General features: G+C 33.6%; 1 pseudogene; it reads right to left on the bottom strand.

Moving 5' to 3' along the window:
* Window positions 1-18,806: 18,806 nt before the first annotated feature.
* On the bottom strand, window positions 18,807-25,401 carry LOC124885671 (annotated as a pseudogene).
* Window positions 25,402-25,619: the final 218 nt, after the last annotated feature.

The raw sequence follows: 25,619 nt of genomic DNA on the forward strand, positions 1-25,619 counted from the left end.
CCTGAGGGAAAAAGTTCAGGTATTTATAGTCATCAAATTCCCCTTTAGAAAGGAAGCAATGACTCATGGAAGGGTGTATCATTTCAGAACAATCATGTCTGTCCATTCCGAAACAACTTGTCTTTTTTGAACATTCACATCCGACCGAACAGTCACCTCTTTTTTGAAATAGTGTGTCTTTTCCTCAAAGGGTTGTGTCCCTCCATTTTTCATTCACACCAATTGAACCCAACAATATCACACCAATTGAACCCAACAATCACCCACATGAATGGGGAATGACTACTCTTTATAAAACTTTACGGACAAGTATGTGATTAGCAAGTAAAGACTGATTGCATCTGGATAAGTGGGTTTCCCTTGAACTTTCCTTAGTGAACATGCATTGGATGCACTCGGTCAATTTGTAGATTTGATATCTCTAAACCGTCGAGCTTTAATGAATACCTAGATAATATATGTCACACAACCAACCTTTTACCGTTTATAGTTCTCACAATTTTTTTCGCTTCAGCCATGAACACGTCTTGGTTTCATGAGAGCTTAGAGAACAGACCTTTACTAACATTGTCCTTAAAGCGGCTTCCACTTCACTCTCACATAGGTGATTTATAAATATTCAATCCTATAGATTAAACTATTTGGTCAAATCTGCCAAATTTAGATAATCATTAAAAAGCTTCAACCCATAAGCCTTATCCTTGTTTACTAAACATTGTCTACATCATGAGAATGGGTTGGGTATATTGACAATATTGAATCTGTCAGTCACAACTTTGTTTGATATCCTTGAACCTAGCTCTTGGGATCTCCAGTCTGCTAGGTAGATTTACTGCTATGCTGACTTGTCCTAGGCCATAAACTCATTCCCTTGGATGTTCTCTCAACTCCCTCTCTAGTTAGGCCTTTTTTAAGTGGATCCAACATATTATCCTTTGACTTCACACAGTCAATAGTGATAATTTCACTAGAGAGAAGTTCTCTAATGGTATTATGTCTCTATCTTATCTGATGAGATTTACCATTATACATCATGATTCCTGCCCTACCTATCACCACTTGGCTATCATAGTGTATAAATATTGGTGTTAATGGTTTGGGCCAATAAGGAAAATCTTCCAAGAAATTTCAGAGCCATTCAGCTTCTTCACTGGCTTTATCTAATGCGATAAATTCAGATTTCATTGTAGAGCGAGCAATACATGTCTATTCAGACGATTTGTAAGAGACTGCTTCTCCACCTATAGTAAATACATATCCACTCATTGATTATATATCATTCGATTTGGTGATCCAATCTGCATTACTATATCCTTCAATTACCGCTGGATATTTATTATAATGCAAACCATAGTCTTGAGTGTATTTAAGATACCCCAAAACTTTTTTCATTGCCATCCAATGATTTTTATTGGGATTACTCGTATACCAACTCAATTTACTAATAGCACATGCTATGTCTGGACTGTACAATTTATGATATACATTAAACATCCCAACACTTTTCTGTAGTCCAACTGTGAGTCACTTTCACCTTCATTCTTTTGAAGTGCAAAGCTCACATCTAATAGAGTCTTGGCAATACTGAATTCTAGATACTTGAATTTATCAGGTACCTCTTCAATATAATAAGACTGTGATAATGCAAACCCGTGTGGAGTCTTGTGAATTCTTATTCCTAAGATAACATCCGCAACTCCAATGTCTTTCATATCAAACTTTCTCTCAAGCATTTGTTTTATAGCATTTATGTCAGAAATGTCACTACTGATGATCAATATATCATCCACATACAAACAAACAATGGCCTTGTGATTTGAATTGTCTTTAATGTAAATACATTAATCATATTTGTTTATCTTAAACTCGTTTTCCAACATGATTTGGTCAAACTTTGCATGCCACTATTTAGGTTCTTGTTTTAGTCCATAAAGTTACTTAATAAGTTTGCACACCTTCTTTTCTTTACCAGGAACCACAAAACCCTCGGGTTGTTTCATGTAAATTTCTTTCTCTAATTCTCCATTTAGGAATGCCGTTTTCACATACATTTAATGGATTTCAAGACCATATACCGCCGCCAAGGCAATTAACATTTGAATTGACGTTATCCATGTTATAGGCGAGTATGTATCAAAGTAATCAAGGCCTTTATTCTATTTAAAGTCATTCACTACAAGTCTTGCCTTGTATTTATCAATAGTTCCATCTTCTTTTGTTTTCTTTTTGAAGATCCATATAGAACCTAAAGGTTTATTACCTAGAGGAAGATCAACCAACTCCCAAGTATGGTTGCTCAACATTAATTCAATCTCACTATTGACTGCCTCTTTCTAAAAGGATGAGTCAAAGGACGACATCGCTTCTTTAAATATTTGGGGCTCATTTTCTAATAGAAATGGTACAAAATTTGATCCAAATGAAGTTAAAGTTTGTCACACCCCTTTTTTATCAAAAGAGATTCATTTTAAGTTCGAAAAGAGTTTTATTATTAAGTGACAAAAGAAAATAATTTGTTTCAAAAAGGATTATTTACATTCAGAACTCAGAGTCACCACTTGTCATAAATTGGGTGTGCCAAGTCACCTTTGGATATCCTTTTTCAAAATGATTCTGACTCTTTAAAACTGATCGACAAACAGAGATTTTGGTTAAGAAATTCTGTTGATCGAGGGAAAGGTGTTAGGCAACCCTCTATCCTGTGGTTCTACCACGGTCTCTTCGTGGAGTAGAACGGCTAGTACGATACTATGAATGTATAAACCACATGAAAAACACAAAATAATTAATCAAACAAACAAAACAAAACAAGTCCAATAATATAGTGTCCAGTCCAATTTATTACAAACCGAGAATAAAAATCGTTAAAATTAAAATCTAAACTATTCTAACTATCCTAGCTATGCTTTACCCGATGCCTCAAGCCTTGATCGTGAGCCTTCTTTGCGTACATGATACTTCAGGGCATTCCACGATGAATAAGTACAATGTGACCTTGGGGCATTCCCCGATAAATAAATACAATTGATTCAAACGCGATAAAATAAAATCATTCAACAAACATTCAAACATTCGACAATCCATAATCCTAAATTTTTCTACCCAACCTAAGGTTTGCAAATCGACCTAAAACATGATATTATCGAGTTCGACAAAATTAACATTCACTTCGAGATCAAAGCACAATAATATTTGCTCTTACTCATTGTCAATTCCCGACCCAATTATTGATTTTAATGCTCGAGTAAGATATCATGTCATCAAATAATCCATAATCAAGCAAATCCAACCATAAATCAAAACCAACAACTACTCACACCATCCAATGCACGGAAACAAAATTATATGGTGAAATTAAGCGATGATGAGATAGAATTAGACCTCAATTAGAGTTTAACTGTGATATTTCTTTAGTAATTCAACTAATACATAGAAGAGGAGGACCACCAAAACCAAATCACGAACTTCAAACCAACGACCTCAATCTGAAATCCAAATTGGCAATTTAAAACAATACCAACAAGGGACGGGAGATTCGACAGATGTTGGCTGTGTGACGCTGGTTTTGCTACTGAAATCGAGACAGATGTTGGCTTAGAGTATTCTGATGAGACTCACTAGGAAATTCGAATAGAGTATATGTTAAGAGTGGTTTTCAGTGGGTTTTGACCAAAATTCGAGGGGCGATGGTGGGGTTGGGTGTTTTGGTTGCTGATTTTGCATTTTTTGATGAGGTTTGCTTAACCAGAGAAGATGGCATTTGTCAATGAGAATTCACTGGAAAATATACTTCTCTTCCTGTTACTTGTCTCTTTTCACGTATGTTTTCTCTCTCTCGTATCTCTCTCTCTCTTCTTTATCTCCCTATTATTCTTTCTATTCAGTGTTTTTTCTCCTCTTTTACTACTGATTTTTCTCTTTTTTTTTACTTTTTGTTCAAGTGTATTGCGAAGTGTGTGTTTGGCGGTGTGTGTGTGATGGTGTCTTCCCTTTTTTTGGCGAGTGTGGGTGTTTATATGTATTCTATGTGTGTGTAAGTGTATTTGGAATATAGTATGTGTGTTTGAATGGAATTTTTGAGTGAATATATGAAGGTGAGAGTGTGATTATATGTCCCTTTTGATGAAGATAAGTCTGTGTATATATATTCTCAAATGGAAAGGCGTATATGGGTGGGGGGTATATGGGTAGGGGTAGGGGTGGTGAGGTAGGGGTAGGGGTAGGGGTAGGGGTGTGATCTGTCAAAGTTGTTATGGTAGGTTGTTATTTTTGTTTGGATGAGGTGTTAAAAGTTTGTTATGAATTTTTATGATTTTGTTATTTGGGAACTTATTACATGGCTAAAGGTTCGAGGTAAAACGGGGTAAAAAATAGTAAAAAATAACTTTGGGGAGGGACATTATTATGTGTCTACATCATGCCCCTCTTTGGGTGTAAACAAAAAGTGTTTTCAAACAAAAAAGCAGACAATGAGAGAGAATTTTGACCCGACCATTATTCAAAAGAAAGAAAAAGAGGGACAGAGTACCACCGAGTCTTGATTTAGGACATTCTACCTGCCCAAGTTGTGAGGGAATCAAGTCACATGTATCTCAAAGGGTTGGAAGGAGAGGGACTATACTGAGTAGGAGAATTGAGTGAGGTTCTGTTGAGGTTTTGGTCCGCGGATCTTTCATTACATCAAAAATTAAAATTACAAGTTAAAACATAAATAAAATTACAAAAGTCCTATCTATGCAGCTTCTCTAGACTCTTGACTTGCTATTTCATCACCATATTCTTCAGGTGGGCTCCTGACTTGCAATTTCTTCACCTTGTTTCTTGAATTTCAATTTCTTCACCCTGTTCTCCAGGCGGACTCCTGACTTGCTATTTTTTCAGTCTGTTGACTTTTAGTTTCTTCACCTTGTTGCTTGACTTTCAACTTCTTCACCTCGTTGCTTGACTTTCAAATTCTTCACCTTGTTGCTTGACTTTCAACTTCTTCACCTTGTTGTTTGACTTTCAACTTCTTCACCTTGTTGCTTGAATTTCTATTTATTCACCCTGTTCTTCAGGTGGGCTCCTGAAATCACATCAAAACAAGAAATAAAATCATGCCAAACAAACGTTATGATAGAAATCTCACTTTTCAAAAAAATAAAGTCTCATTTTTTAAAAGGATCCTAAAGGGATTCTTTCAATAACATGAATTAAATTTTGCCCCACTTTATCATCAGAAAACTTTTGTGAATATCAAATCCAACCATAATTACTTGCACATTGTAGTGATGAACTAAGACTCTGACCAAGAAATGCATCTCTTGAGAGTAAGATTAAATGACCAAAATTAGGAATATCGACTCCTAAGAATTAAAGTGAGGAATTCTAACTAGAAAGTGTGTCTTCTAGAGATAAAGGTTTAAGTTAGGAAGTGCACCACCTGACATATGAAAACTGACAAGAAATTGGATCTTCTAAGGGTTAAGTGCAATTACTCAACTAGAAAATGCAGCTTCTAGGAGTGAAAATTCATTTTAGAAAGTACATCACCTCATAAATGAAACCTGAATTACTTAGATAAGGAGGTGCATCTCCTAGGGGTTGCATGAAAAGTCTCAACCAGAAAATGAATCTTCTAGGAGTAAAGGCTTAAGTTAGGAAGTATGTCACCTAGCAAGCCAAACTTGAACTACCCTAACATGGAAGTGCGTCTTCTAAGGGTTAACTACTCAACTAGAAAGTACATTTCTAGGAGTAAAGGCTTAAGTTAGGAAGTGCATCTTCTAATAAGAGAAAACTTGAATTACCCTATCAAGAAAGTGCATCTCCTAAGGGTTAACTACTCAACTAGAAAGTATATTTTCTAGGAGTAAAGGTTCAATTTAGGAAGTGAACCACCTAACAAGCGAAACTTGAATACCCACCAAGGAAGTGTTCCTCCTAAGGGTCAAGTGGAATGACTCAACTAGAAAGTAAATTTCCAAGGAGTCAAGACTTAAGTTAGGAAGTGCATCGCCTAATAAGTAAAATTTAAATTACCCAATCAAGGAAGTGCATCTCCTTACAAATGTTACTTAAATTATCCAAACAAGAAAATACGTCTCCTTACAAATGCCACTTGAATTACCTAAACAAGAAAATACGTCTTCTTACAAATGTCACTTAAATTACCTAGATAAGGAAATGCGTCTCCTTACAAATGCCGCTTGAATTACCAAACAAGGAAATGTGTCTCCTTACAAATACCACTTAAATTATTCAGACAAGGAAATGCACCTCCTTATAAATGCCACTTGAATTACCCAAGTAAGTTCTTCTCCTTACAAATGTCATTTAAATTATCCAGATAAGAAAATGTGTCTACTAAAGATTAAATGGAAGGACTCACCTAGAAAGTGTGATTTCTAGGAGTGAAGGTTCAATTTAGGAAGTGCATAACCTAATAAATGAACCTGAATTACCCAAATAAGGAAGTGCGTCTCCTAGAGATATTAAATTATAAGTTTTACCATGGTTTTGATTACCAAAATCGTACAGCAAAATTGCCTCTGGAATTTGTAGAAGTGAGGCATTGCAGCCCTTGAAATTTATGCTCCGAAGTCCTTGATTTGAAGGTAACATATTTTCTATTTCATCAAAGAAAACTTGTGAGTCTAAAACATGGTTGCTGGCTTGTGGATTTAGCTTTCGCGGCAAACGCTCTCGCCCTCGTCATATTTAATGTTGCTTCCAATAATTAGCATGTGTCATTGACTTGTTGTATCATTGACCTAAACTCAGATTATTAAGAGTGACTCTGTAACAAACACAATATCTCTTCTTTGCCATGCTACTCAAATAAACTCTTTCAACCTTGGTATGTCCATGAGTTCTCAGACTTGTCTATTGAAAAAACTTTCTGTATGCCTTATTTCATCTCACAATCATGTCTCTTTCATGTGTTAGACTTTTGTATTGCTTTGTACAATTGAAGAAGTTGGTAGCCAGTTTTGAAATCTTTTCTCACTTGCTTTGACATTTATTTGACTCAAAGACACAAGAAAATTGACTTTGCATTTGAATAACTGATGCAAGAAAACAAAAACAAAAATTAAAATTAAAATATAAAGAAAAAAGAACAGAAAATGAATGTTCCTACTGAAACAGAGAAAAGAAAAATTTATCTGAAAGCGACAGTCAGCTCTAATGATTATGACATGTATTTCGGATTAATCTGCCTCATCTTTCCGTCCAAACTTTCACCAATTGTTGTTGAGTTAATGGCCGTAAAACTGAATTGATTCCTTAGGTCAACTTCATTTAAGACTTTATTCGTCTAGTAACACCTTGAAGGGTTTTCGCCAACAAGCCTCTCTCATTTTTCTCTCAGCTCACCATCGCTTTATGGTGCCCATGAAGGTTTTCACGAATAAGACTCTCTCATTTTTATTTCTCTCAACTTACCATCACCTTATAATGCCTATGAGAATTTTCACCAATAAGACTCTCATTTCATTCTCTCTAGACTTACCATCGCCTTACGGTGCTCGTGAGAGTTTTCACCAATAAGACTCTCTCATTTTTATTTCTCTCTTGATTCCTTATGCTAAGGAAGACAAGTAGTTCCCAAATGCATCATCATATCCCTTGCATGCTTAGCCTTAACATCTTCAAAGATTGATCTAATGGTCTTTCTTTGGTTGTAACTTGGCTTTTGGATAGGGTTATAAAGAAAGTAGGGTGGGACTTAGAACTTTTGGAATTGACTCAAACAATGAAGATTACCTCATTCCCCAGTTTCTTTTGACTAGGTAATTCTAAATTGTTCATTTGGTTGGACCGAGCCCAAAGTAGGGCAGCCTACGTATCTCACCCCCGAGAGAGGAGAATCGGGTCACACATAGTTCCGACAATTTGTTATTTTGCTTGATTCTAATTTTTTTCCTTTTATTGACTCTTTTACTCTTTGAAGCTTTTCTAAATCTATTTTTCTTGGCACTCATTACTTTTCTCTCCTTTTGATATATTCTCTTTTTCTTTTTTTTTTGGAAACTTTTTTGACTATATTCTTTTGCTCAACACTTTTCTTTTGAGCTTTGCTGACTCTATCTTGATTTCAAAAGAGGGGTATGAAATAAAATAACACTAATGCTCAAATGGGGTAAAAAAAAAGATGACACAATGTTTGGATAGCAGAATGAAATGCCTTCATCATATCAATCCTTGAAAATGCAAGTACATATCATACAATATAAAGTGACAGATGAAGATCTTTTGTGACACTTTAACAACACTACCTTTAACTAAGCGTGTGTGTCACTTCTTCTTCTACACTTGTCAAACATACAACTCCACATTTGTTGTACATCCCTAACATCGAATGACCTATGCTTTCGAGGAGCTAATTATCTTTCTATTTCTCTTGATATAAAAATCACGCGTTCACTATTTGACCTAATTAAGATAAGTTTTTCAAATGATGACCATGTTGTTCTTGTGATTCTCAAAATAATTGTGTTAATTTAGAAAGAAGGCTTCAACATGGTTACCAAATGTCTCAACACTCTACCAATTTCTCAGATGCCTTTTTTGTGGCCCTCTGATTCAAAGTTCATGCTTAAACTGGATTTAAAGATCTAGCTGAAAATTTCGTCAACATGTCATAACACTAGAACCAACATAAAATGTATTGTGTAAAGAAGACAAACAAACAACTTAAAATAAGACAAAACAACAAGGGACACCATATTTTGAATGAAAATAAAGATAAAAAGGTTTAAACAAAGATGATAGAGAAACAAAACAAGATAAATTCTGAACTAAAACCCTGAGATAATTTAGAAAACAGAAAGAAAAATAAAATAAACTACCAATAATCCTTCCTGGTGAGGAGGAGAGTGACTTTCCAATGCTGAGCTTGACATCTTAACCACCGATTTGTACATCATCATGACTAGAGCTTTCACTGCTATCAGACACATTCCCCAATTGGTGTAAAATTATCCTTTGACTTTCTTTTTTTGGCAAACTCTGGCCTCGATTGAAACTTGGACTTAGAAGTTTCTTAGTAAATATGTGGGGGTCGAGGACAATATTGAGGGATCGGTGCACGCTATTGTGGACAAAAAGATGGATGTGTATACAGTTGTGCATTTTTCAAAGGATATTGAGAAAGTGGAATGGAAAATCTTGCTGAGTTGGACCTCTTGAGCTTTGTTTTGACCCTGGAACAACAATAGGTATGTTTTTCTTATTCTTCCCTTCAGTTCCCCTTAATTGATTGCAATATCGTCCCAAATTTTTCAAGGCATCCTCATGTCCATTTTGATATCTCAAAGCTTGGAGGAAGGTTGACACTTGAAGACATGCCCCAATTTTTATATGAAACATCTTCTTTACCTGTAAGTCCTTGGGAATTTTTCATAGCATTTTCTGCACTCTTTATTTTTTAACTATTTTCTCTTGCTCTTCTGGCATGCCAGGATTCTTGGTAAGAAATTTTGGTATTCCAGTTTACTTAAAAGTAGGCTCAGGTGTATACAAATGATCATCAAGAGTATTGAACATGGGTTCACTAGCGGCATAGGGAAGTACAATCGTTGGGCGGATAGCCAATGTGGAAGCCGATTGAGTAATAAAATCACAGACGATATTTGGTGTTGTGAATGTAGTAGGCTTATACTGAGGAGCCAGAGAAAGAGTGGTGGAAGTATTGGGATGCAGTTGACAAGGAATAAATTCTGAGGCATGTTGTGGTGCATCAACAACAGTAGAAAACTGACTTTACAATTTTGGTCAAGGTATTTGTAGGATCAATAGTGGAGAAGGGAGGAGGAGGCAGCCCATTTGCCTAGGCTTGGTACATTTCTATCATTTGCTTCCTTAATCTCATAATCTCTTGATTTAAATTCTCATTTTCTTCACTCTTTTTTTGGTCCATGATGTCACTTTCTATATCCTTGCAGGACACAACAAACCCTTCCTTAAATTTGATGTGATGTGGAGGACCAACTACAATGCCACAATGCCATAAATGAACCACCTTAAACTAACTGAACAAGAGATAACAAACATGTTAGAGTTCAACACTTTCTCAGAATATTTTTTTTTCTTTTCTTTGGAAAAGATCACTGAACCCAAGAAGGACATCTACGTATATCATTCCCGAAAGAGGAGAATCAAGTGTGTGTAGTTCGTGAAGTTTTGTCACCATATGGCCAATCAAACTTTTTTTTTCTTTTTCTTGAAAATTTAAGAAGAAAAGAAGATAACAAATTGTCAAAAGAATTGACGAAATTTTTTAAAAAATTTTCAGCTTTAAAATTCAATACAAAATGAAACCTATTATTATCATAGAAAATCTTTTTTGGGTTTTCGATTTTGAATTTCATATGACAATGAAACTTGAAACTATAAAAGGAAAATCTTTTTGTGATTTTCTTTTGAAAATGAATATGAAACACCTACTCTAAATGAAGAGTGAAGAAAATCCTTTTGGATTTTTTAAATAAGATCATCGAACCCTAGAATAGCTGCTTACGTATCTCACTCCCAAAAGAGGAGAATAGGGTGTGCGTAGTTCATCCAGATTGGACAATTAAGGATTAAACAATCGACTGAACCCAAACCTAAGAGACACGACCACAAATAAATGATAAAAAATGTTAAAATCTTTTTGAGTTTTCAATTTGACACTTCACATAAAAATATACCAACAATTATGAAAGAAAAACCTATTTTGGTATTTTCGTTATACGAAATGTACAAAACTTCAATCATTTTGAATTTTTTCTTTTATAAAAAGCTCCTATGAAGAAAAAATCTTTTTTCAATTTTTGAATTATGAATGCTTACTAAAAAAAAAAAAGAAGGAAAATCTTTTTGATGTTTTGTTTTTGACAAATGAATTCAAATGGTAAAAATCTTATTGAATTTATTTTTTATGATTGTGAAAAACAAAAGTCATAAAGAACTCTAAGAACTACGAAACTCACTTTTTTTTTCTCTTTGTTTTTTCAATTATTTTCCTTGCCTGCATACTTTTCTTTAATTCTAGCACATGCTTTCCCTAAATCAGTTCATCGAATGATCTTGTTACCCTCAAAGATGCAACAATTAGCATGTAAGGATGCTTTAGGGGTGAGTCTCCTACAAAGTACCAAGTGAGTCCCGTTACATCTCAATATGATATAGATAAGCATGACCTTAAGGCTGACCTAGGCTGGGATCCATTAACAAAGGTTGTTCGGGGGAGCATATGGTTGATAGTGGCTACAAGAGTTTTCCACCCACTCCATATGTCCGACGGCTATCCCTCCTAAAATAAGGATGACTCAACTAGAGTTTATGTGCATGACCTGTACTCTGAGACTTGTTGCAAAAGAAATAACTCGGGTTAGGCAAATGATTCCACATAGAAAACGATAACACATAAAAAAAAGACTGTAAACAAAGAGCATGTAGGCATCAAACCATGATAAGATAATAACATAAACAAAATATCTATACAACTATTATGTCAAACTAAGTCGATACAACTAAAAAATAAGCTCGAGTTCTAAAAATATCTCTAGTACAGTCGCCAGAGCTGTCACACCCCCTTTTTATCAAAAATGATTCATTTTAAGTTCGAAAAGCATTTTATTATTAAGCGACAAAAGAAAATAGTTTGTTTCTAAAAGGATTGTTTACATTCAAAACTCAGAGTCGCCACTTGGCATAAATTGGGTATGTCAAGCCACCTTTGGAAATCCTTTTTCAAAATGGTTTTGACTCTTTAAAACTGATCCACAAACAGAGATTTTGATTAAGGAATTCTGTTGACTGAGGGGAAGGTGTTATGCACCTCTCGGTCCCGTGGTTCTACCTCGATCGTTTCATGGAGTAGATCGGTACGACACTATGAATGTATAAACCACATGAAATACACAAAACAATCAATCAAACAAACAAAATAAGTCTAAAAATTAAGTGTCCAATCCAATTTATTACAAATAGAGAATAAAAAATGTTGAAATTGAAACCTAAACTATTTAAACTATCCTAGCTATGCTTTACCCGATGCCTCAAACCTTGATCACGAGCCTCCTTTGCATACATGATACTTCAGAGCATTCTCCGGTAAATGAATACAATTGATTCAAATTCGATAAAATAAAATCATTCGACAATCCATAATTCTAAATTTGTCTACCCAACCTAAGGTTTGCCTATTGACTCTCGACCTAAAATATGATATTATCGAGTTAGACAAAATTAACATTTATTTCAGGATCAAAGCACAATTATATTTACTCTAACCCATTGTCAATTCCCAACCCAGTTATTGATTTTAATGCTCGAGTAAGATATCATGTCATCAAACAATCCATAATCAAGCAAATCCAACCATAAATCAAAACCAACAACTATTCACACCATTCAATGCACAAAAATCAAATTATATGATGAAATTAAGAGATGACAAGATAGAATTGGACCTCAATCAGAGTTTAAACCACAATATTTCTTCAGTAATTTTACTAATACATAGAAGAGGATCGACCACCAAAACCAAATCATGAACTTTAAACCAACGACCTCAATCTGAACCCCAAATTGATAATTCAAAACAATACCAATAAGGGATGGGAGATTCGACCAAAATTAGTAGACTGTGTGATGATGGTTTTTCCACTAAAACTAAGACAGACATCGTCTTAGAGTATTCCAGCGAGACTCGCTGGGAAATTCAAACAGAGGATGTGTTGAGAGTGATTTTCAATAGGTTATGATTGAAATTCAAGGGATAATGGTAGGGTTGAGTTTTTCGGTCGCTAGTTTAGCATTTTTTGATGAAGGTTGCTTAGCCGGAGGAGATGTCATTTCTCAGAGAGAATTCACCAGAAAAATATGCTTCTCCACATATTACTTCTCTTTTTTCATGTCTATTTTCTCTCTTGTATCCCTTTCTCTCTTCTCTATCTTTCTCTTAATTCTTCCTATTCAGTGTTTTTCCTCCTTTTTTACTACTAATTTTTCTCTTTTCTTTACTGTTTGTTCATGTGTATTATGAAGTGTGTATTTGGCGTTGTGTGTATGTGATGGCGTCTTCCCTTTTTTGGTGAGTGTGGTTGTGTATATGTATTCTGTGTATGTGTAAGTGTATTTGGAATGTAGTGTGTGTGTTTGAGTAGAATTTCTAAGTGAATATGTGAAAGTGAGAGTGTGGTTATGTATCTCTTTTGATGAAGATGAGTCTATGCGTATATATTCTCAAAGAGGCAAAAAGTATATGGGTAAGGGGTATACAGGTAAGGGTAAGGGTGGTGAGGTGGGGGTAGGGGTAGGGGTGTAATGTGTTAAAGTTGTTATGGCAGGTTGTTATTTTTGTTAGGATGAGGTGTTAAAAGTTTGTTATGAATTGTTATGATTTGTTATTTGGTAACTTATCACATGGGTAAATGTCCGTGGTAAGATGGGGTAAAAATGGTAAACAATGACTTTTGGAGGGACAAAATTATGTGTCTAAAAGGTTCTTTGATGTGTACTGCGTCTTGGATTCTCATTATTATGCACATCCTCGCTTGGTTCATCGCGAGGTCGTTTAGACCCTCCACTAGACTGTTGATGTCTAGTTTTATACGGATAATTGTGTTCAAGGAACTCAGTGTTATCTGATTCAATTATCGTATTTTCATTGATATTTAGATATTTTTGAATTTATGAACCAAAAACCGACATGCTTTACTATTTTTAGCATATCCTATGAACACGCAGTCCACTATCTTAGGTCATATCTTCACCTTTTTAGGCATAGAAACTTGGACTTTTGCTAGACACCCCACACTTTAAAATATTTCAAGTTGACTTCCCTTCCTTTCCATTTTCATATGAAATTAATAGTGTCCTACTGTGGGGCATTCTATTGAGTATTCGGTTAGCTGTAAGAATAACTTTCCGCACAAGTTTTGTGGTAAACCTGAACTTATAAGTAAGGCATTCATCATTTCCTTTAAGCTTTGGTCTTTTATTTTTGCAATTCTATTAGATTGAGGTGAATACATGGCCGTAGTTTGATGGACAATTTCATTTTCTACACAAAGTTTTGCAAATAGAGATTCATATTCTCCACCCCTATCACTTCTTATTATTTTGATCTTTTTCTCTAATTGATTTTTAATTTCTATTTTATATTGCCTAAATACATTTATTGCTTCATCCTTACTATTTAGCAAATAGATACAACAGTACCTAGTACAATAATCAATAAAAGTTATGAAATACTTTTTTCCACTACAAGAAGGTGTTGACTTCATTTCACAAATGACAGTGTGTATTAAGTCTAAGGGATTGGAATTTCTTTCAACGGACATATATGGATTCTTAGCATACTTTGATTCCACATATGTTTGACATTTTGATTTATTGCACTCAAAGTTTGGCAAAACTTCTAAGGTAATCATTTTTTGCAAAGTTTTGTAATTGATATGTCCTAATCATTTATGCCACAATTTATTAGACTCAAGCAAGTACGAAGAAACAAAACTTTTATTGATTTTAACTGTCATTACATTCATCTTAAATAAGCCCTTAGTGAGGTAGTCTTTTCCTACGTACACTTTCTCTTTACTAAGTACAATCTTGCCTGAAATAAATACACATTTGAATCCATTTTTGTCAAGAATTGATACAAAAATCAAGTTCTTTCTTAACTCTGGTACATAAAGGACATTGTTGAGAGTCAACACTTTGCTTGACGTCATTTTCAAGAAGACTTTTTAAGTCCCTTCAACTTTTGCAGTTGTAGAGTTTTCCATATAAATCTTCTCTTTGCCTTAAGCCAGAGAAAATGCAGTGAACAACTCTTTATTGGCACAAATGTGGCGGGTAGCACCGGAGTCCATTCACCATTCTCTTGGATTTCCCACCAAGTTACATTCAGAAAACATGGCACATAGATCGCCTATTTCACTCTTGGATTCAACCATATTAACTTGATACTTCTTTTTGCCTTTCTTTGGGGCACGACAATCTGTTGACTTGTGGCCAATCTTTCCACGATTAAAGCATTTTCCCTTGAATTTCTTCTTTGGTTGATTGTTTTCTTGTCCAGCTTTCTTCCGGTTCTTCGAGTTGTTGAGTCATCCTCTACAATGTTAGAGCCACTAATTGCAGAATTTTCTTTCGACCTCCTCTCTACGACTTTGTTGTTTTTCTCAATGTGTGATATGGGTACGATCATGATTGGGTTTCAATGTGTCAAGACTCGAGCTCGGGGGATGCTCATCCAAGGAACAAGCTTTGAAATGTAGAGAACAAGTCCCACAAGCTCCAAAACTGTTCACTATTCATTCGTGTTCACTGTTCATCCCCCCTTTGCAAGGGTTTTTTAGTCATTTGTAATAAGTTAACCTAGGTATAAATAGAACCTCATTAGGTCATTTTTGGGATATTTTTGAAGAATATATTTTGTAGCCTCTTTGAGAGTGTTTAGCAAGGTGGAATCCTTGGACAAGGTGGAATCCTTGTGTTGATCATTTGCTTAGAAATAGAGATTACTTGGGAATTTCGGTTCCCTTGAGGTCACGTAAGAGATAGGTTTAGGTTGTGTATGATATTAAAGGTCTAAAAGCGGAATAAGCTTTTGGGTTGTTAATATTATAACATCTCTTTTTCTATCTATATATCTTTACTTTCTTGTAATCTTTTGTCTATATCTAGTGTAATCCGTTTGTGTTCTTGTCTTGTAACCGTGTGTTGTTGTTATTGCATCTTTTTCATCAAGTGTTGTTGCTGTTTTAGTATGTTTTACTCTTGATATCACTTCCCTTCTTATTCTTCTTGCAAATTCGAGAGAGGTCATCAAAAGGGTCTATAGTTCTTGAACTAGTGGACTGATTTTGGTCTTTGTGTTGTTGTGTTCTTGGGGAGTTTGGTATCAGATCAAGTCTGGTTGTGTTCCTACACTACCAATCTTGGGTTCTCTTGGACGAAAATTCAAGAAGAAAAAAGAAGCTGAAAACTAAAAAAAAATTCCAGAAAAGTGCAAATCTGTCCATTTTGTATTCTTGGCCGAAAATTGTATTGTTGTTATCTTGGCCAAGATTTGTTTGTTATGTGTCTAGAACTTGTAGTCTTTTGTTTGTTTAGAGTGTTTCTAGTGTTGGTTGCTTTCTCATCAACACTAAAAAGTGTCCAAATCTAAGAATGAACTTAAACTTGTTGAAGTTGTTAATGTGAACAAAGTGTGGCCGAGTTGGATATTGTTGTTACCTAAACCTTGGCCGATTTGATGGTCATGTTGTAGTGGAGTTGGAAACTGAAATTGTTGTTGTTCTTGGACTTATTGTATTCTTAAGGTTCTTCACCCTTTCATCATCTTGTTAATCCTTAAAGTGCAAACTAGATCTAAAAAGGTGAAAGACAAGCTTGTAGTAGTTGTTAGTAAAAGACTTGTCCCTATTACTTCAAGGATTTTTCATCTACTTTTTCTTGATTTAAGGACCTTGTTTCAAGGAGAAAGTTCAAAGAAGTCAAGTTTTGCTTTTGAAATTTGAACAAAAAGACTCAAAGACCACTTTTCCCTCCATTAACCAAATCCACCAATTCCAAATTATATATTGATCAAGACTTGAAATTGGGAAATAAAATTTTGATAAAACTCGAGGCCAATAGTGAACTGCCATGTCACTAAAGTACTATTCACACAATATTTTTGAGTTCAAATTTTAGATTTCTTAGTTTCATTTTATTGTTTCCTAGTTTCGTTTGTTTGCTCGACACTAATTGACAACCTAGTAATACCCTACTAGCTTGTAAGTTAGTTTTGTGTACGTTCTTTATGTTATGTTTGTTGTGTGCTTTTCTCGTTTTTGAGTCGTAGTATCTTTTTTGGTTCAAGTTCGTACATTACTTATTTGAGTCGTTTCAAATAAGAATGTACTCTGACCTCAAGCCACAATTAGGACCAAGTAACCTCATTGGAGTATAAGCTAGTTATCAACACTTGTAAGGCCAATAGAGTGAAAAATCCAAAGTGTGAAAAAGAGGGATTGTGGACTATTTTGAGATGCATTGTGGATTGTTATGTGACGAACTGTGGACTGATTTTTGCTAATCTTTAATGTGTTTGTTGTTTTCATATTGTTTGCTTAGTAGCTCTTGATGGGAACAATGGCAAATGAACTTGAAATGCCTAGTTGGGTTAAATCCATCATGGCAAGGCTTAATGCCATAGATAGGCCAATAATAGACAGAATGGAAGGAAGATTGGAAGGGACGGAAGGCTCTCTATGCAAGAAGTTGGATAACTTGATGGAGCATCCAAGCCTTCCTAATCAAATTCCCGTGAGTGGCCATGCTCTACATGAGCTACAAGGTAATCAAACTAACTTTTGCACTCTAGTGAATGAGGATAATAGCCAACTAAGTGTGAATGATAGTTTGTCTTTAAGTGAGCTGAATGTGCCTTCATTTTGTGATGATAATGTACAACTTGAGATTGTGGATACACTAGTTGATTCACCTAGTGTTGAAGCCATTGTGGAAAGTGGTAGTACATTGTCTTATGGAAGTCATGAAGACCAACTTGTGTGTGAAAATGATGATGTTGAACATGTTGGCTAAATGACTAAGGATGACCCTCTAGTTTTTTTGTTATTGACCATGATAGTATGGAGGGGATATTTGATCATTATTGTAGTAGTATTGGGATAAGAAAGTGTATTCCAAACCCGTGCCCATGGACACTCTACCTATTTGATTTCGGTAATCATTTGAAGTGTGGTGATGAGGATGTCTCTTGGAATGACTTGAATGTGCATGAAATGTATGGCTTTCCTCTCTCGGCTTTCAAGTCTAATTGTTGTTCCAAAAAGCATCTATGTTTTCCACTTGATAAGCGACGCTTGTTCCTTGTTTCTTGTCACACTTATGTGGATAAACTAGTTGATTCTCCCTTGGCAGGATATTCGGGTAAGAGAGATATTTGGGAATATGTGAAGTTTGAGCCACCTTGGCAAGATGCTATGATGATTACTCTAATCCTAACCCTTATACCTTGAGGAACTTTTGTTTACTCGTCCTTTCTATTGCTTTGCAAGGTTCAGATTCGAGGACGAATCCTTTCTAAGGAGGGTAGGATGATACGGGTACAATCATGATCGGGGTTCAATATGTCAAGACTCGAGCTCGGGGGCTGCCCATCCAAGGAACAAGCTTTGATGTGTAGAGAACAAGTCCCACAAGCTCCAAAACTGTTCACTATTCATCCGCGTTCACTGTTCATCCGCCCTTTACAAGGGTTTTTTTAGTCATTTGTAATAAGTTAACCTAGGTATAAATAGAACCTCATTAGGTCATTTTTGGGAGATTTTTGGAGAATATATTTTGTAGCCTCTTTGAGAGTCTTTAGCAAGGTGGAATCCTTAGACAAGGTGGAATCCTTGTGTTGATCATTTGCTTAGAAACAGAGATTACTTGGGAATTCTGATTCCCTTGAGGTGACGTAAGAGATAAGTTTAGGTTGTGTGTGATATTAAAGGTCCAAAAGTGGAATAAGCTTTTGGGTTGTTAATATTCTACCATCCCTTTGTCTATCTATCTATCTTTACTTTCTTGTAATCGTTTGTCTATATCTAGTGTAATCCGTTTGTGTTCTTGTCTTGTAAACGTGTATTGTTGTTATTGCATCTTGTTCATCAAGTATTGTTGCTGTTTTAGTGTGTTTTACTCTTGCGAATCCGAGAGAGGTCATCAAAAGGGTCCATAGTTCTTGAACTAGTGGACTGATTTTGGTGTTTGTGGTGTTGTGTTCTTGGGGAGTTTGGTATCAATGTGCAACCTCACAATGAGGTCTTCGATTGTCATTTCCTTTCTTTGTGTTTCACGTAATTCTTGAAGTCCTTCCACAAAGGTGAAAACTTCTCTATTATTGAAAAAACTTGAATGTCTCGTTCACAACCAAACCTACAATAAAGTTCATGTGATCATTAATAACATTTTAACATGCTCAAATAAGGTAATCACTAAATTCATACCTTTAGAAAGGAGATCGTGGATGATGACTTGCAATTCCTGTATTTGAGATACGATAGTCTTACTGTCAATCATTTTGTACTCAAGGAATCTTACAATAAAGAACGTCTTCATTCCACCATCCTTAATCTTATATTTCTTTTCCAGGGCATTCCACAACTCTTTTGATGTCTTCATTCCACTGTAAACATTGTATAAATCATCTTAGAGGCCACTTAGGATATAACTCCTACATAGAAAATCAGAATGTTTCCATGCCTCTATAACAACGAACCGCTCCTTGTCCGAAGTTTCTTCGGGAACTTCTGAAGCACTTTCAGATATAATCTTTGAAGACACAAGGTTGTCAAATAGAAGACTTCTGTTGCCACCGCTTAAAATCTATTTCAGAAAATTTTCTGGGCTTTTTCGCTAGTGCCATAACGGGTGGAGCAGTTGTACGACTGGTTGTAGTAACATTCGTTGCTGTCATACTTGTCACACCTTCTGTTATATGACCATCAATAGTCATCTATTCCTTTCACAAAAAGATAGTCAACTTTAGTAATTCAAAATACTAATTATAAGTTTATAACAACTTCAAACACTACTTGTTTCTAGTTTAACGATGAAGTTTTTATGTCTTTCAATCGTTAATCGAAATGACCTTTAACTTGGATTGAAGTTTTTACTTCTTCAAATCACTTGTTAAGTTCAAACAGAGTAGAAAGCATAAAGCTTTAATCTCTAGAAACCAAACAATATAGATTTCAAAACTTAATTCCTTAAGATTGTTGTTTCGGGTAGTACACAATCTGTATGTTTCTACAAACACTTCAACTTTTGTTCAAGACATTTTCAAGAACATCTATGAAGTTTTTAACACCTCCAACACAAGTTCATCAAGAACTATAAAAAAAGTATGTTATTTAAAAAAGACAAGATGAAGTAGAAAATAGAACCAAGTCCTCCGATGGCATGGAATGTCTTTAAGGAATTAATTTCCCTCAAGTACCTGAGGTTACAAAATTTTTCCTTCCAGGATAAAATGGCTCACAATCAGAATATAGCGGTACCTTAAATCTTTTGATTCTTCAAACACACTCAATGATAGATGATCACACAAAGTTTTTTAGAAGTAGAAGAGTGTTTTTAATGCAGAAATTTTTCGTACTACCTGAGGATAAAAGTTCAGGTATTTATAGTCATCAAATGCCCCTTCAGAAAGGAAGCAATGGTTCATAGAAGGGTGTATCATTTTGGAACAGTCATGTCTGTTCATTTCGAAATACGTCTTTTTTGAACAGTCACATTCGACCGAACAATCACCCCTTTTTCCGAAACAGTGTGTCTTTTTATCTATGGGTTATGTCCCTCCATTTTCTATTCACACCAATTGAATCCAAACGATCTTTAGATAGTAGATCTTGCTGTAGTTGCTGCAATGGATCGAAATCATCTCTGCTATTCACAACACTAAGCCGAACATAACGATTTTCAACTCCAAATGCAGCACCTTTTTGACCAATATTTTTTGCTCCCCTCAGCACATTGTGGCAGTCCTTATCTTCATTCGCTTCACACTTTAACCACGCAAAAGCTACGAAAACATGTAAAAGAATTGGTAAGTAACTGAAGTTTACTTTTGGTAGATTCTTTATTAATCAATCGAAGAGATGTGGGAAAGAGAAAGTTATTACTCCCTTCGTTTCAATTTGTTTGTCTTACTTTTTATTTTAGTCCGTTTAAAAGAATGTTTTAAAATTTTTCAGCAACTGTTTAATTTTAACTTTTTACATATGATATACACATGTTTAAGGTCAAAAGATTAAAAAAATTGATACATTTTACTAATCAAAAGTCTTTCTTTTTTTCTTAATTTTCACTTCAAATCAAAACCAGACAAACAAATTGATACAAAGGGAACAATTAATTACCTGGAGAAGCTGGCCTAACTTGTTTGAAAATGCACAATGGTGGATAGTTGTTTAAATAATAAATATGAATACAATTATTAAATTCAACATATTTTGGAGAATTTATTTAATTAAATCTAACATGTACCAAAAAAAATTATCAAAGCTAATCGACAATCATCTACCAGTTGTAAACTGCAATAAAATAATATGATGATAGGGACATCAAAATAATATAATTAAATCTAATCTTTACAGAAAAATTTTCTCAAAGCCGTCTGACACTCATCTACCACCTATAAATTATAACAAAATAATACGATAATAGAGATATCAAACTAATACAACTAAATTTAACCTTTATACAAAAAAATTTTCAAAACAGGGATATAAATACAATATTCCTCAAAGTCGATCAATATTTATCTACCTCCTGTAAATTCATCTATGACCTTTAAACTCCAATAATATAATACAACAGTGATCACAAAGCTTCAGTTTTGATGAAAATAATTCTTGTCTGAGCAAAAATTTTGACCCTAAAGAATGACTTGAATAAAAACAAAGAAGATATATATATATATATATATATATATATATATATATATATATATATATATATATATATATACATACATACATACGTTAAATTTTATTATGTTGACAAAAACAGTGAAGAAGTTGTGGGTTCGAAATTTAAGTATCCACCAATCTAGATATGCAAACGAATCAAGTTAGATGAACATCAATCATATATTTTAGATAAGTAAACCGATTTCTTCTCTAGTTTAACGTGTATCTCAATATTTATAGAAGTATTTTCTTAATAGAGTTCTATTTTAGGAGTATTTTTCTATCATATTTTAGGTGTATTTTTCTTACTGATTAGTAAAAAAAAATATTAATTGATTTTTCTTTCATATATTTTAGGAGTCCTATATATTTTAGGAGTCTAGTTAATATAATAAAAATAATTAAATAATAAATTGAAGGAAATAGTGAAATGATAGTTTTATCTAAAGAAAAAGTTTTTAATGAAGGATAAAAAGTTTAAATCAGTTTTCTACAGATCTGCATACTTTTAATATATTATAGATATAAATATAGATATAGATTATAAATGTTGTTGCCTAAAAGTTGAAAGAGTAATAGGGCCCACTTGTCAAATCAATTACTGCACAAGTTTGTCATCTTTTTTTTGAAACATTTTTTTTTCTTTAAATAAATGGAACAACTTTGAAAAGGCAAATACACTTAAGAAGGAATTGATTTGACTAGTCTTGTAAAAGATAAAATATATTTTTATAAGTAAAAAAATTATGGGAGAAGAATAAAAGTTAATTACTACTTTCCTTTTTTATCTTCTCAATTAAAATTAGACCTTCCATTTTCCTTTTAGTGGAACAAGTAAACATTGTACATATTCTTTCCTCTTTATTCACCTTCACTTTTTATTTTTATTTTAATTCTTATACTATCAAAACTTCAATTGTTCAAGAAATTTCTTTTCATAATATTATTATTGGTTCAATTTTTTTTTGAATATCAAGATTGCTGATAGTTTATGAAGATTAAAGTTATTGTTTTCAGATCGTTATTAAATCAGGTTCTATTATTTTAGTTTTATTATTATTATTATTCTGTTAAATAATTGTGCTTGCCCATATTGATATTTGGTAGAAATATTTGTTATTTATTGACTTTTTTGAGTTTTTTAATTGTGTGAATTAGTAGATATAAATTACATATTTACTATTTATTAAAATTTAAATATCTCAACTAGAAAATATGAATTCGGTGCTTTAAAACTTAAAAAAAAACAAAAAGAATTGAAACTTTTGTAGAATCTCAAAAAAGAGCTCTAGAGATTTGGACAAAGTATTTTATTTTTGTTGCAAGTTGTTTAATACAAATTCTACTATTAGTAATAGAAAACTAGCAAGTGAAGGTAGTAAAATATTGGAGAAATCTTAGTGTTAGGCCTAAAGCTCATAAGATATCAAACAAACATATTACTAATATGAGTGCATGGATTGACTTAGAAATAAGATTGAAGAAAAATAAAATAATTGATAAAGATGTTCAAGATCAAATCAATAGGGATAGAGAACATTGAAAAAATGTATTATCAAGAATTATTGTTGTAATAAAAACTCTCAAAAAAATAATTTAGCATTTAGGGGAAAAATGAAAAGATTTATCAAGAGAATAATGAAATTTTCTTAAGTCTAATTGAAATTATTGCTGAATTTGATCCAATCATGCAAGAGCATATCCAACGAATTAAACATGATGAAATTCACAATCATTACTTTAGGACATAATATACAAAATGAGTTAATAAATTTATTGGCGAGTGAAATTAAAAACAAAATTATTGAAAAAGCCATAGAGGCAAAGTATTTTTCAATTATACTTGATTGCAGTTTGGATACTAGTCATCAAAAATAAATGTCTTTAATATTGCGAAGTGTGAATATTTTAGCAACTCCAATAAAAGTTACTAAGTATTTTTTAGAATTTTTAAAAGTGGATGATACACGTGGTAACTGTCTTTTTGAAGTTACTGTAGATGAAATTAAAAATGTTGGGCTTAACATAGATAATTTAAGAGGACAAGGATATGATAATGGGTCTAATATGAAGGAAAAACACCAAGGAGTTCAAAAATGATTTTTAGATATAAATCCTAGATCATTTTATACTCCATGTGGTTGTCATAATCTAAATTTAGTACTTTGTGATGTAGCTAATTCTGGCACAAAAGCTATTTCATTTTTTGGAGTAGTACAACGCATATATACACTGTTTGCTTCTTCTACTAAGTGATGAAGAGTTTTAAAAGATAGTGTACCTGGTCTATCTCTTAAATCATTGTCACAAATACAATGAAAAAGTTGCATTGAAAGTATTAAGGCCATAAGATTTCAAACTCCACAAATAAGAGATGATTTACTGAAATTAGCAGAAGTTAGCGAGGATCAAAAAACTAAAAGTGAAGCTAGTTGCTTAGCAACATATGAGCTTGAAAATTTTGAATTTTTATTGGGTATGACTATTTAGAATGAGATTTTATTTGCAGTTAACACAGTTAGAAAATCGTTGCAATCAAAAGATATGCATATTGATGTTGCTATAGATCAATTAAGGGGTTTAATATTTTTATTTTATTTTTAAATATAGAGAGCAAGGATTTGTAAGTGCTATGATTTCTGCTAAAGAAATTGTACTTGAGATGAATATAGAACCTTGATTTTGTACGAAACGTGTAATACATAGGAAAAAAAAAAGATTTGATGAAAATGTTAATAATGAAATCACAAAATCTCCCAAAGAATCTTTTAGAGTTGATTATTTCTTATATATAGTAGTCCAAGCTATTGTTTCTCTTCAAGATAGATTTGAACAATTTGAAGCTTATGAAAATATTTTTGGATTTATTTAATGGTAAAAAATTGAGATCACTAGATGATGAGAATTTGAAAAAACATTGTGTTAATCTTGAATGTTCTTTAAAATATAATAATAATTCTGATATTGATGGTTTAGACTTATTTTTCGAGTAAGAGTGTTAAGGGAGATAGTACAAGTAGATGACAATACTTTAATTGATATACTCAATCAAATAAAAAGACGTGATTCTTTTTTGAAAGCTTATATTGCCTATAGAATAATGTTAACTATTCCTATAATAGTTGCCTCAGCGGAAAGAAGTTTTTCAAAATTAAAACTGATAAAATCCTACTTGAGATCAACAATGTCTCAAGAGAGATTAAGTGAATTAGGTATATTGTCAATTGAAAAAGAATTATTAGAAGAAATTGATTATAAGACAATTATTCATAACTTTTCATCTAAAAAAGCTAGAAAAGTAAATTTTAAATAAAAACCATCCTCAAATTCATACCCCATTCTGTGCCACCCAGCCACCATAATGCTACTACTCCCTGCATTTTGCTTCCAGAATGGCTCTAAAAACATTGGATTCCAACTGCGACAAATTATAAAAGAGTATCATTGGATTAGTTCACTTTTTGCCAATTACGATTCATTCATTGTTCACTCACTTATGGGAAACGCACGAATTTTTGAACGAATGGATCCATTGGAAATCAATATTTTCTAGCAAAAAGTACATTTCCAATGGATTTCGAATGCAAAAGAAGGTCAAACTAAATTCGTGATTTTTCTAGAAGTGACGTACCTAATCTTAATTTCAAGTTCTGTATCATTACCTGTCTGCATCAACGGCGCAATTGGGTATAATGACAGAACAATCAAGGCCAGCAAAGCATGCATTGCATTCACAAATAGGTCTTCTATTCTTAGTCACTAAGCCATATAAATAAGCCCTTCCATGGCCTGAGCAACTAGTAGAAGCAACATTCTCTGCTGCTATAGCTGCTTCTCTCGTCCAGTTCAATGTTTCAGTATTTCTTCTGCAAATTATTTACACAAATATAAAATTGACAGTAACTGAAACACTCAAGCACAGTGCCCATTTCAAATTTACTAATGACACATCCATGTTTTTATTTAAGGATTAAGGATTTTTTAAAACAAAGTGCCTCTGTAATTGACCTTGAGATGGAACTAACTGAATGGAAAATGCCCACTGTATGTGTGAATGGAAAATGAAGAGGAAATGGTGGAGGGAAAGAGAGCCACCAAATTAAAAAGTGTATTTTTAAATTGGAAAGCTTACTAATTCTCCCACATTGGTGGGAGAAGGAAACTTTGGAGTTT

The sequence above is a fragment of the Capsicum annuum genome, chromosome 7 (genome assembly GCF_002878395.1).
Source record: "Capsicum annuum cultivar UCD-10X-F1 chromosome 7, UCD10Xv1.1, whole genome shotgun sequence".
Classification (NCBI taxonomy): Eukaryota; Viridiplantae; Streptophyta; class Magnoliopsida; order Solanales; family Solanaceae; genus Capsicum; species Capsicum annuum.